The following is a 13,022-nucleotide window of genomic DNA, read 5'->3' as shown; positions in this document are numbered from 1 at the left end:
ACACTTTATCCAAAATGTTGTGGTGGATTCATTCTCAAGTGCCTGCTTCAGAGCAGATGATGCTTGCATGTCAATTATTTCAAGTTGCAGGAGACCTTCATCAATGTGAAGTGATACAAGGAACTCTTGTCCTTTTGTGGAAATAGCAGCTACATTGGCAAATGGGTTGCTCACAAAATGCATCAATTCTCTGGACATGTCAAATTCATCAAATCGACTTGCAAAGTTTTCCCTCAATTTTTCAATGAAATCTGTCATTAATTGAGTGACTTTTGGCTCAATTGTGCGTGTTAACGTTGACATGAAAAGAAAAAAGTAAAAAAATAAATAAAAAAAAAATATTAAAAAAAGTGTGTTTTTTTTTAATTATTATTATTATTATCATGTAATCTTTGGCGGGCCGGTCAGAATCATCCCGCGGGCCGGATCTGGCCCGCGGGCCGCCAGTTGAATAGCCCTGCACTATGCAGTGCGCCACGAGGGCGCCCTTGAAAACGTTATTAACAGATTGCAGAATGGGTACAATACAGTACGGCTCAATACAAACGATTGTTAAGGGGATGCAGACCAGAAAAAGACTTTCGTCTCGTTTACATCAGGGTCCCCCATTTTCAATTCATCAAGACATTTATGACACAGTACTGTTTCATAGAGACATTTATGACAAATATACAGTACTGTTTAAGACAGGGATTAAAGCAAAAAAAATTCTCCTGACTGAACTTTTTTTCAGGCCAAGTCATATTCTTATTTTAACCTCCACTGTATTTTGTTTTTTAATAGGGTTAGCGTTTTAAGGGAGCCTACTGTCCTGACTGACTATATAATAATTTAATAATATAATTTAGGACCTGCTCCGAGGTCACCATTTGGCACACATGCGAACCATGCATACAATGCGTATCTGCGATTAACCCATCCCGTCGTCCTTCCCCCCCAAGGGCAGCCGGGAGCAGACAGGCGCCACGTGAGCCGCGCCAGGGGACCAATCCAAGTGCTCCTGTCCGTCTTCGTCAAGGACGCCACAGCGTTAGCGATCTTGTTGTTGTGCATGTTTTTCCATTGGGTTTATCTTATCGGGGGGGGAAACCCTTGCGAGCACGGGGAGAACATGCAAACTCCACACAGAAAGGCCTGGGAGAAACCCCACCTGGGTAACTGGCATCATGGAAACCTGGTCCCCAAGCGGGATTCGAACCCTGGACCTTCTTGCTGTGAGGCGACAGTGTTAACCACTACACCACCGTGCTGTTGTGGTTGTTGTGCCAGGCAGGGAGACTGTGTGCTGGAGAGCGTGAATGCAAGTCTTGTGGCTAGCTTCTGATTGATGGCGAGCTAGCACCCTTTTCCCATTACTTTGAACCATGAACTAAACGGCTTGTTATCATACAATATTAGAATGTATGATATGCTAATAATATGGGGCAGCGTGTTGAAGTGTCCTTGAGCAATACTGCACCTTATCTGATACTGTATATTTCAGTGAGTTAGAAGATAGTTAATTATATTGACTTGCTATATTGTTTACACTGCTTGTTTTTACTACCTGTACTTCCCCTCCCCCTCCCATGCTTGACTTAAGCCAGATCTTTCGGTTCCCCGACGCGTGATTGTCTAAATCACTATGGCAACAGATCGAAACATTTTAACCTGCTCCAGAGCAGGTTTAGTTGAGTTAGCTGGATATAAGCTGGCCACTCCCTCGGAACAAAATGGCAGCTCCCTTCCTCAGAGATTGATTGATTGGAAACTTTATTAACAGATTGCAGAATGGGGTACAATACAGTACGGCTCAATACACACAATTGTTAAGGGGATGCAGACCCAGAGAAAGACTTTCGTCTTGTTTACATCAGGGTCCCCCATTTTCAATTCATAATGACATTTATGACATACACAACATACAGATATATATCATGACATTTATGACATACATGATGACATACAGATATACAGTACTGTTACATTTGTGACATACAAGATATGCAAATATACAGTACTGTTAAACAGAGATCCTAACAGAAAATATATGAGGGGGAGGAAACTGTACATTGGGAGGGGTGGGAGGGGGTGTTTGGACATTTACGGGGGCCAGTTTCAAATTGCAGCCTCCCGTAGGTGCTCTTTGATCCCATTATACCATTCTGACTAATGTTTTCGCGAGATGATTTCCAGAATGTATTGATTTCATAAAATGTGTGAAATAGGCCTATAATTAAAAACAATTAAAATACACTAAACTGGTAAAAGAAATGCCTTTGAAATGTAAAATAATAGACCTAAAATGCTGATAATAAATCATATTCAGCCTATGGATTTCCTACATACTGCACGACACCTGTTTGAGCTGCGGGATGAGGCGCGCTTGTTTCTGATGGAGAATGCGTCCCAGCTCTCTGCCCACCTCCGATGCAGACTATAGATACCAATTAAGGGGGAATACGCACAGCTATACCTACCTATTCGAAAAAACATTATCTGCACTGACTTATATAAAAAATAAGTACAGATCACGTCTGAATGAATGTGGAGGATGATCTCCGAGTCGCTGTCTCCAAAATTAAACCCAGACTGGACATATGCCCATCCATCTCATTAGGTGAGTTGAACATTATAGCCTTCTAAATGAAACACGCTATATGTATTCATTTTATGTTTGATTATTGTGTTATTTTGTGTAGTTATTGTGCATGTTAAAAGCCTCCAATGCATATGTGTGCGTGTGAACGTTTGCATGTTTCAACCACCTCTATAATAGTGGGGGTCGCGGCTCTCTGACACCGTTATTTCGGGGGGTCGCGGCCTGAAAACTTTAGGAACGATGTATTTATTATATTACATGATACCCTTTTTTTTATCCACTTTTTCTCCCATTTTCTATTTTTCTCCCATCCCAATTTTCATATCGTCCAATTCAACCCTACCCTCTCTTCGAACGTTGTTTCTTGCCTCCCACAAGCCGGATGCAATGTGGACTAAGTCATACATAGCACGAGTCCCCTCCGATACTGGAGGTAACAGCCGTCGCATCTTTTCACCTGCGCGGCTCGATCGTCGGGGGTCTGGGCTTTGATTCTACTGCGCAGGCGCACCAACCGACCTGTAGGAGTTGCTGTCCACAACGCCCTCCCCGTAATACGGCCAATGTGTATTACTGTGGACGACCAGCTAAACTGAAAGCAATGTGGAGAGCGGGGCTCGAACAGGAAGCATCCTGTTCGAGCCTAGTCTCCAGCATTCGTTGCGAGCGCCTTGCCCACTGCACCACGTAGCCGCCCTATATTACATGATACCTAAGCGCATACAGTACAGATATCCTCATAAGTATCTATTCATTCGTATCAATTAGATATACTCTTTGGGCTTGTTTTTGTATACTTATTCTGAAAGAGTTGAAATAATTATTTTCGCTAGCAAGATCTCATTTGATTATTCATTCCATTAAGCCTATTGCCAGCAGGCACATTTAAATAAATATAATCTGATTGATTGGGGTAATGAGACTTAAAATGTGCCTATAGATATGCATTTAACTTTTTTTTTTTTTTTTTTTTGTCGGCGAGGCTATTGAGCCGTACTGTATTGTACCCATTCTGCAATCTGTTAATAAAGTTTTAAATCAATCAATCAATGCCGTTAGAAAAATCAGGATTTCTGCGATCGACACCTGCTGTCTTTTCAGGTGAGGCGGCCGCGAGCAATTATCCTGAGTATCAAGTCTGGTTCGAATTAACGAGACTGAATCAGCGTTCGAGGAACAGGAAAAGCCCGGATTCAAACATCGGGTTAATTGAATCTGGTTAATGGGACTTTTGAGATCGACTTAGTTGAACCAGGTACGGGGAATAGGGCCCTGGTCTGTATGCCCTTAACAATTGTGTGTATTGCTACTGGATTTACCAGATCCAGAGTGAATGAATTAATGAAAACTTTATTTAATACACGAGACCCTCTTCTTAGGACCAAGTAAGGTTTCGTCGATAATCCAATGTACAGTTACCCCCCCCCCCCAACCACCTCCAATGTAGTTTCTTCGTCAAATGTATATACTCTCTTTTTTAGACTATTTTTGTATCACAAACGATACTGTATTTGTAAATGTGGTATGTCATAAATGTATAGATTGTCTATTGTATGTCATGTGTCATATATATTATGATGAATTGAAAATGGGGGACCCTGATGTAAACAAGACGAAAGTCTTTCTCTGGTCTGCATCCCCTTAACAATTGTGTGTATTGAGCTGTACTTCATTGTACCCATTCTGCAATCCGTTTGAACATTTTATTAACGGATTGCAGAATGGGTACAATACAGTACGGCTCAATACACACAATTGTAAAGGGGATGCAGACCAGAGAAAGACGTTTGTCTTGTTTGGTGGACGGTATGGTCTAAAATGTATATCACGGTATAATTTGAAGCATAGACGGTAACGGTATATATCACGGTATCAGTGTTTCAGTTAGAATAATTTTTTTTGTCTGATAGGCAGGCTATATAAAGAATGACATCCTCAAGGCATGTAGATTTATAATATTTTAACTTAAAACTAGGCTACTTTTGCGTATAGAGTCATTATATTCCAAATAAAATAAGTCCAGAGTCGAGACTCCGTGCTGCTCCCATTGCCAACAGCGGGGCTGGATTTTGCTAGAAGCATATGCAGCTGCAGAGCCACAGAGTAGGGGCGCTTTCAGGTCCGGTCAAGGCCCGCTCAACAGCGCCCCCCACCCAACGGCTGAATTGCCAATGGCTGAATTGGAGTATTGCACCGCGCTGTGGTTACATGACGTCATTGCTATTTTAGAGCTGCTCTACCGGTTACACGGTATAGTCAAAATCCATACCGTAGAGCAAATTCATACCGTTTATACCGTATACCATTTATACCGTCCACCCAGGGTCCCCCATTTTGAATTCATAGTGACATTTATGACATACACAACATTGACATCATGACATTTATGGCATAGGGACATACATGACATACTACAGGTATATAGTAATGTTACATTTGTGACATATACAATATGCAAATATACAGTAATGTTACCCATAGATCCTGACAGAGATTATACATATGATGGGGAGGAGAATGTACATTAGGAGGGGGTGGTAGAAAAAATATACATACGGTGGGGAGGAGACTGTCTACACAGATACACCTGTGATGTTGCTACGGAGTTAAGCTAATAAAGGATACTCACAACCACAACAGGGGACTCACGTATTTGTACTGTGAAGTAACACGACAGACAAATGTGTTGTTTCTGTTTTTCTTTTTGACATAGTTGCAGCACACGGAACAAGTTAACAACTCACCACTACAGCCCCCAGTAGCCTAGCCAGTGTCTTGAAACACTGCTATCTTCAAACGACCATTCCTCTCGAAACTTTCTTTTGTTGGGTGGCCCCGCTCATCCTTTTTGTCTGAGAACACCGCGGTGGTTTTTATTTTCAGTGGCCGGCTTACTCCTTCCATTTAACCGACGCTATTAAGCTAACCATTGTTTAAGAGAAAGAGATCATAAATAAATATATATATATATACATTCGAAGGGGAAGAAACTGTACATTGGAGGGGGTTGGGTGGGTAGGTTTGTGGTTTGGACATTTACCAGGGCCAGTTTCTCACTATAACGTTTTGATAGTTTCATTAATCGTACAGCCATTACTCTGTCAATATACACACTGACAAAATAGTTAATTACTTGTGCAACAGGTTGCTCTGCAATTCCCATAAACCCACAAGCAGCTAGATGGTAGAAAAACCACTAAAGATGATAAATTCATATAAAGGAACATCCATTCCTTTAATAGAATACCAATGAAGACAATACATGGAACATTACTCTAAAATAAACACTTCTTCTTGTGTAGTACTAGGAATGTTGACAATATGTGACATTGGATAAAAAGAATCATTAGTATCCACATTAAAATATAAAAATCCATACGAGAAGCAGTTTTCCCCTCCAGTGTACAAAGTGTTTGTTAACACATCCACCGCCGTTCACGCTGTACAGCGTTATTGCCCGCCATGCGTTGTCTGCCACACCACGCTGTACAGCGATATTGAGATCAAAATTTCATTTTTTCGCCATGGCATTCATAATTCATATATACACATTTGGCGCTGCAGCTGGACCCTACGGCTCAATACAACGACGGCTCAATACCGCCGGCTGGTGGATGGTCGGGCGAGTTACACTGGTAAACAGGATATGGCTGCTGTGCGTCGATTAAATTCATCCGGCCGTCAGATATTGTCGCAAGGTTCCCGACAGACACTATGTACATAATGGATTGCTTTATAAACTTACTAATCGATATGATTTCGCCGTTTATTGCGACATACAAACCGGAAATGGACCTAGGCGATCGACATCCTATACCTGGGATCTTTCACCCAGGCGAACGGTAAGAGGATGCTGACGTTATTTTCTGCCCAATTTATTCATTTCACTGCAAACCGATCTGATCAATATATCACCCATACTACATAAAGCATTTCTGACGATCATGGAATTATAAACGACCCCCCCCCCCCTTTCCTCCGCGCATGATGACGCATAACGTATAGGATCATATAGTTGCATTTTTTTTATATAGTGTGTATTGGGAATAAACGGCAATCTATAATCTATATATATGCGTTTATGCCTATAACTCACGTTCTATGAATTACTGCAGAAAACGATAAAAACAGTTATATTCTAGGGGTGTAACGGTACACAAAATCCACGGTTCGGTACGTACCTCGGTTTTGAAGTCACGGTTCGGTATTATTTTCGGTATAGTAAAAATTTGCTTTTCATTTATCTATTTATTTAAATTATTATTAAACAATATAAAACGAATTGGCCATAATTTACTGAGCAAACTAATGCTTACTGCTGTAACCTACTAATAACACTTTATTATTATATAGCAGATGCCTTGGAGGATAAGTCGTGGACAACTGTAGCGTGTGCTTGTTTATGCTTGAATGCAGGGCTTGCATCAGTGACGAAAGGGGCTTGTTTATAATACAGAGCTGGTATGACTTGCTGGCTGAAATACGGATGAGAGGGAACTAGGTAGCGGGGCTATATTACTTTTTTTTTTTTTTTTTGGTCTTTTTCCCCCTCCATTTTCCTCCGATTTTCTCCCATCCCAATGTGTCGTATGCCAATTCCCAGTCCCTTCCTGGTCGCTGCGCACTTACCCCCCACAGTCAGATCATCTGGGAGAGTGGAGGCTACCACGTGCTTCCTCCGACACACGTCCAGCCAATCACCGCTTCTTTTCACCTGGCAGCGCGGATTCTCATTGAGAGGGCGTAGCGTGTGGGAGGACCACACTATCCCCCTCACGTCCAATCCGCGCTTAGCAGGCGCCCCGACCGAACTGTAGGAGTCGCTGTTTACAACGACCCGGACCCACCCCGCCAGCTTCTCCCACCCTCTGATACAGCCAATTGTATCAGTGCAGACGGCCAGCCAAGCTGGTGACAACCCCGGAGCTGTGAGCTGGATTCGAACAGGCAAATCCAGCTCAGCTCCGGGGCTGGTGACGAACGCAATCTCCGCTCGGCCACCTAACCGCCCAGGGCTATATTACTTTTAACATTTTAACACTTTTAACTTAAACCCAGTGTTCTCGACAACGGAGTACGGTCACAGATCTGCTGCCAAAAAAACACCTATGGCGTTTGTTATTGCTTTGGCCCGGTTTGAATTAATAGCGAGATGCTGCTTGAATGCCACAGGGAGCTAGGTTTGCACTAGGATCTGTTTCTTCCGTGTACCAGTGATATTCACATTCGGGTGATGCCGTTTCAAATGCGTGAGAAAGTTCGTAATAAAGTTGAACAATGACATGGCTCTGGCTTGTCAGTTAGTATTGACTCGCCATACTAAGGCTAATATGCTATGCTGAATTACAGCTCTCGTTCAGTGTAGCTGCGCGCTGCGTGGGATGAACAAACAACATCGGGTTAGTTGTGCACGTTATATTAGGGCCGGGGGGATTTAAGTTTAGCAAAAAAAGGTTCCGTACCGTTGCAATCATTCGGTGCACAGCGCGTACTGTACCGGAGGACCACATTGAGGCGGTACAGTACGTATTTGCGTACCGTTACACCCCTATTATATTCTAGAAGGTATTTTTGTATGAATGTTTGAATGAAAAAGTATAACGTTCCTACATCCTGAACGATAGATAATCAATGTTGAATGGGCCATAGTAATGTCAATTTAGCAATACAATTTAAAAAGTTATTATAGCCCTGCAAAGAAGGTGAACATCTCCATAGTCTTAGAGTGGTGGCAGACTGGCTATATTGATGGATATAACCAATGGCAGGGAATGTGTTAACCATCTTGGCTTTTGGCTGGTCAGAAAGTTCCTATGATCCCGCATTTAAAACACCAGAACAATGGTGTTATATTTTATATTTATTAACTTGACCTTCTCTCCCCAGCAACCTCCTGCAAAGCCTCACCTTCCCTCCTCTTTCTACCTTTTTTACCCTACCCTCCAATCTCCCCCCAATCCCATTCAATCTTGTTTGCTGCAGCTCAAATGCATCCCCTTGCCCCAATTTGCCTTTTATGTCTCGGTCTGTGTTTGTTTTTGTTTTGCTGCCATTTTGGCCAGGGCCTTATTCCCCGTACCTGGTTCAACTAAGTCGATCAAAAGTCCCATTATCCAGATTCAATTAACCCGATGTTTGAATCCATGCTTTCCCTGTTCAAACCTGATTTTCTAACGGCATTGATTGATTGAAAACTTTATTAACAGACTGCAGAATGGGTACAATACAGTACGGCTCAATAGCCTCGCTGACAAGTTAAATGCATATCTATAGGCTAATTTTAAGTCCCTCATTACCCCAATCAGATTATATTTATTTAAATGTGCCTGGTGGCAACAGGCTTAATGGAATGAATAATCGAATGAGATCTTGCTAGCGAAAATAATTAGTTCAACTCTTTCAGAATAAGTAGATACAAATAAACCCAAAGAGTATCTAATTGATATGAAATAATAGATACTTATGAGGATATCTGTACTGTATGCGCTCGGCTTAGGTATCATGTACTTTATATATAAATACATGGTTCCCAAAATGTTCAAGGCGCGACCCCCGAAATAACATGTCAGAGAGGCTTGGAGGCTATAGTTTCACTATTAATCAGGTTTTAATCTGTTTCGGACATCATCCATACATGCATTGAATTCATTAACCTTTGGTTTATACCAGTGACACCTCATGTTCATCATCAGATAACAGTGATTGAACAGATAAATGCATTTTCTCAAATTAATTCATCAAAACATCAAAGGCTCATTACATTTCTCAAATCCGTCAAACAGCGCATCTCAGACATTTTAATCCCAGTTACAATATCACAATAACGTGTGAGTGACAGTGATACAATTCAACAATCCACAGATTCAGATTCCTCGTAATTAATATCCACAGTCCACGCATAAAGACGCTTCAATTTATGCTTGAATGAAACACAATCCGGGCTCTCCGTTAAGCAAATACATCAACAGCGAAGAATATGAAACTAATCAGAGCCAAACGCCCGATAGGTTTCATTCATTAAAAATATCCCAGCGGGATTCACATTTGCAATGCTCCGCATTATTAAAATAACCACATAGTGTGTGTCGCGACGCGCGAGCGCCGTATAACTATGACGTGCATTATTTAGGACAAAGTAAATTACGAGGAACAGGGCCCAGGTCTTGCTCGAAAAAGAGATCATTGATGTCAAGTGACTACCTGGTAAAATAAAGGTTAAATAAATGTGTGTTCACTCTTGCTGTATATCATGACTATTGTGGTCAAATGCTCTTGGTAGTAGTTTTTCATTTAAAAAGAACGGGCAAATATTACTACCACTATTATTGTTATGATTGTTGGACTGATAGCTGTAATGACATACTGAAGCGTTTCCCACACTGGTCACAATAGTAGACCTTCTTCCCTGTGTGTTGTGTACAGTGTTGCATTCCTCATATCAACACTGGTTGCACGCACGCTGATGTGGCCACATGCACACACGCTCCCGGTCGCGTGCGCGCGCTCCCGCGCATAAATGTTCCCTCGCATAAGGACAGACTAAAGACAGTGCCTAATTGCCTATACGAATGGAATGTAATCCCTTACAACCGGCGCTATTGATATGCAAAGTAGCCAGGTGGGTACTGCAAGTTGGCGCATCAGTCGAGTGCAGCGCATTCCTGTGTGCACATCCGTGCATGTGTGTGCACGCGCTTCTGCTCACACAACTTTGGTTGCACCGAGTGCAACCCCGTCCCATGAGCAACGCATCACTGGTTGTGTATTATCAGTTTGGATGGTTTTAAATTAGTTATTTAACTACATTAGTTAAATGGTACCTATTTTTCATGTGAAGTTTTCCCCACAGTGGTATAGTTTCTCTCCTGTGTGAATGACGATATAATTTCAGGAGCATCATTATGAGTGTAACTCTTCTAATACTGGTCACAGTAGGGTTTATCTCCTACGAATGTGCAGGTGAATTGACAGCTTTGACATTTCCCTGAATCTTCTCTCCCAAGTGAATTTTCTCATGTTTACTCAAATATGCTAATGTTCTGAATCTCTTATCACACAAACCACAATGATGTGGCTTCTCTCCTGTGTGAATTATCTGGTGTATTTTTAGATGAGACAGTCAACTAAAGCTCTTCTCTCCTGTGTGAATTCTCTGGTGTAATTTAAGATGAGACGGTAGACTAAAGTTCTTCTCACACTGGTCACAGGAGTAGGGCTTCTCTTTTGTGTGAATTATCTGGTGTGATTTAAGACTGGACAAATGACTCACTGGTCACATGAGTAGCTCTTCTCACACTGGTCACAAAAGTAGGGCTTCCATCCTGTGTGAATTATCTGGTGTCTTTTTAGATGAGACGGTAGACTAAAGCTCTTCTCACACTGGTCACAGGAGTAGGGCTTCTCTCCTGTTTGAATTATCTGGTGTCTTTTTAGATGAGACGGTAGACTAAAGCTTTTCTCACACTGGTCACAGGAGTAGGGCTTCTCTTTTGTGTGAATTATCTGGTGTGATTTAAGACTAGACAAATGACTAAAGCTCTTCTCACACTGGTCACAAAAGTAGGGCTTCTCTCCTGTGTGAATTCTCTGGTGCGTTTTCAGACTATGTTGCTGAGTAAAGCCCTGTCCACACTGGTCACAGGAGTAGGGCTTCTCTCCTGTGTGAATTCTCTGGTGTGATTTCAGATGACTCAGTTGCCTAAAGCTCTTCCCACACTGGTCACAGGAGTAGGGCTTCTCTCCTGTGTGAATTCTCTGGTGTGATTTAAGATTAGACAGATTACTAAAGCTCTTCTCACACTGGTCACAAAAGCAGGGCTTCCATCCTGTGTGAATTATCTGGTGTGATTTCAGACTCTCCAGTCGACTAAATCTCTTCTCACACTGGTCACAGGAGTAGGGCTTCTCTCCTGTGTGAATTCTCTGGTGTGATTTAAGATTAGACAGATTACTAAAGCTCTTCTCACACTGGTCACAAAAGCAGGGCTTCCATCCTGTGTGAATTATCTGGTGTGATTTCAGACTCTCCAGTCGACTAAATCTCTTCTCACACTGGTCACAGGAGTAGGGCTTCTCTCCTGTGTGAATTATCTGGTGTGTTTTCAGATGAGACAGTTGCCTAAAGCTCTTCTCACACTGGTCACAGGAGTAGGGCTTCTCTCCGGTGTGAATTCTCTGGTGTGATTTCAGACTAGACCGTAGACTAAAGCTCTTCTCACACTGGTCACATGAGTAGGGCTTCTCTCCTGTGTGAATTCTCTGGTGTATTGTCAGATTCTGTTGATGAGTAAAGCCCTGTCCACACTGGTCACAGGAGTAGGGCTTCTCTCCTGTGTGAATGCGTTGGTGTTTATTGAGATTCATCTTTGAACTGAAGCTTTTTCCACACTGGTCACAGCAGAGACCCTTTCTTTCATCCAAGCCTCTTGGTTTCTTCCCAGGCCTGACAGGACAGTATCTGGATGGAGATAGTGATGGAGAAGAGTGTCAGAGGAAGGAGAGATTTGGTGATTTTATTCAGGTTTAATTTCCATGTAAGAGGTTTATAATGGTATGTAGCTGGGTTTTATAGTTTAAGAACACAGTGTAGTCCAGAGTGGTCCACAGTTCTAATCTAGACTTAAACCACTTTGTTTCAAGCACCAGTTAGTCAACAGTTTCTGGAGCAGGAGTGGTTACAGTCCAATTATCTAGCAGTCACTGTCAATGTGTCAACTAAATGTCCCCATTGGAAGGGCGTAGGCGAACGACTGAGAATAGGAACCAAAGGAAACGATTCCAACTTTGCAAGAATGGTATTTATTCTGACTCCATGTCCAAACATTCCAGGGTTTCCCATTAATTACCTAGACTGTGGCGGAAATTTTTTTTTAAATATAAAGTTTGCCAATAGGGATGCATCAGTAGTATTGGCAGTGGTAGTAGTCGTAATAGTAATCCACTATATTTATTTTCTAAAAAATAAACCAGTTCAACACAGGTAACCACTTTTGCTTAATTTCTTTGATGGCTCAAATGTATGCTCTAGTCCAGTGGTTCCCAATCCTCTCCTCGAAGCACCCCAGCCATTCCATGTATTTGTTAAATTCCACCACCAGCACACCTGATTCAACTAATAAAGGGCTAGTTAAGTTGAATCAGGTGTGCTGGTGGTGGAATTTAACAAATACATTGAACGGCTGGGGTGCTTCGAGGAGAGGATTGGGAAGCACTAGTCTAGTAGATTTTGTGTTTTGAGCACAAAGTTCATCATAGATCTAGCCTCTTTATTTTGCTCTCAAAGTGCACCAGATTGATGCATTTAACTTTAAAATGTACACATGCCCCCCCCGGACCCCTCTAGAGGGTCGGAGGTTCACCCCCCCATATTCTCTGAAAATCCTGTGGGAAACACTTTCAGTCTTTTTAGACAACTGTATTGCCGTTAACGGCAGGTGGCCAA

Source organism: Notolepis coatsorum (assembly GCF_963971535.1).
Source record: "Notolepis coatsorum genome assembly, chromosome: 8".
NCBI classification, from domain to species: Eukaryota; Metazoa; Chordata; class Actinopteri; order Aulopiformes; family Paralepididae; genus Notolepis; species Notolepis coatsorum.
This window is presented reverse-complemented; position numbering follows the sequence as displayed.